Source organism: Apis dorsata, unplaced genomic scaffold, assembly GCF_000469605.1.
Source record: "Apis dorsata unplaced genomic scaffold, Apis dorsata 1.3 scaffold_73, whole genome shotgun sequence".
NCBI classification, from domain to species: domain Eukaryota; kingdom Metazoa; phylum Arthropoda; class Insecta; order Hymenoptera; family Apidae; genus Apis; species Apis dorsata.
This window is the reverse complement of record NW_006263371.1, coordinates 676,150-677,275: the sequence shown is the minus strand read 5'-3', so window position 1 is coordinate 677,275 and position 1,126 is coordinate 676,150. Positions and strand designations below refer to the sequence as shown.

General features: G+C 36.4%; 1 long non-coding RNA gene across 1 annotated transcript in view; it reads right to left on the bottom strand.

Moving 5' to 3' along the window:
- Nucleotides 1–1,126, bottom strand: part of LOC116186900 — a 17,871-nt gene that overhangs the window by 636 nt on the left and 16,109 nt on the right. The gene's annotated exons all lie outside the window — the stretch shown is intronic.

The following is a 1,126-nucleotide window of genomic DNA, read 5'->3' as shown; positions in this document are numbered from 1 at the left end:
AAAAAAAAAAAAAAAAAAAAAAAAAAAAAGAAAAAAGAACAAAAAATCCAAGTGTGTCCAGAAATGAAATAAGATATTTCGAGGAGAGATCGAAGAGAGGATCGGTTGGCCGCGAATTGCACGTGTGAATCGAGCCGGACGATTCGTGGATAAAGGAGGAACGAAACTTCTCACGGGCACGGCTCGCGAAAAATGCAAATAACCGCGGCGTTGATCCTTTTGTGAGCCGTCTTTCTCTTTCTCTCTCTGTGTGTGTGTGTGAGGTGTCGAGGTTTCGTCGTCCAAATTACCATAACAAAATGTTCTGATTGCCTGCAAACTCGAACAGATCTCGACAAAACGTTTTGCACGGAAGGAAAAGGTTCCAGCTGTACACGCGAACGGTTGTGTACGAAATATTCGATGAATCGAAGGGAGAGAAAAGGAAATAATCGATCGAGCAAAAGTTTGCGGTTTCGTTCGTACAAAGAATCGAGGAACGATTTTTTTTTTTTCTTTTGTAAATCTCGAGGATTTTTATTCGATCTTTGATCGATTTTTCAATGTTGACAAATCGATCGAGTATTGGAATGAATTATTCGATTATTAATTTTGTAAATCGAGATTACAAAGAGATTTTTTCTTTTTTCTTTTTTTCTTAATCGTGCGAATCATTTTTATTAGACTCGCACATTATTTTTTAAAATATGTTATCTATCATATCGGATATATCAATTATAAAGAGATTTTAATGATTAATTTTTTTTTTTCAAATTACTTATCCGTGGAACATGGGAATACAATGTATCATATATTTCTCTTTTTCTCTTTCTCTCTCTTTCTCTCTCTATCTCTCTCTCTCGTTGCTTTTTATTAAGAATCATGCAATTTTTTCTTTTGTATTCCAGATAGGAAAGATACGAAATCCGTCAATTAGTTCGAGCAACGAATTTTCATTCACGAGTTTTCCACTCCAGGCAAGCGAATCCAGTTTATCCAGCTTGTGTGTACATATAAGAGACGCAGTCTTTAATTGTCCGTCACGGAAGGTTAATTGGTAATTTCTCTCACGCTTGCGAACCGTCTCACGCGGATTTTTGCTTTGTCAGTCATCCCCCTTCTTACCAGAAAAGAACCTCTTTTTCGA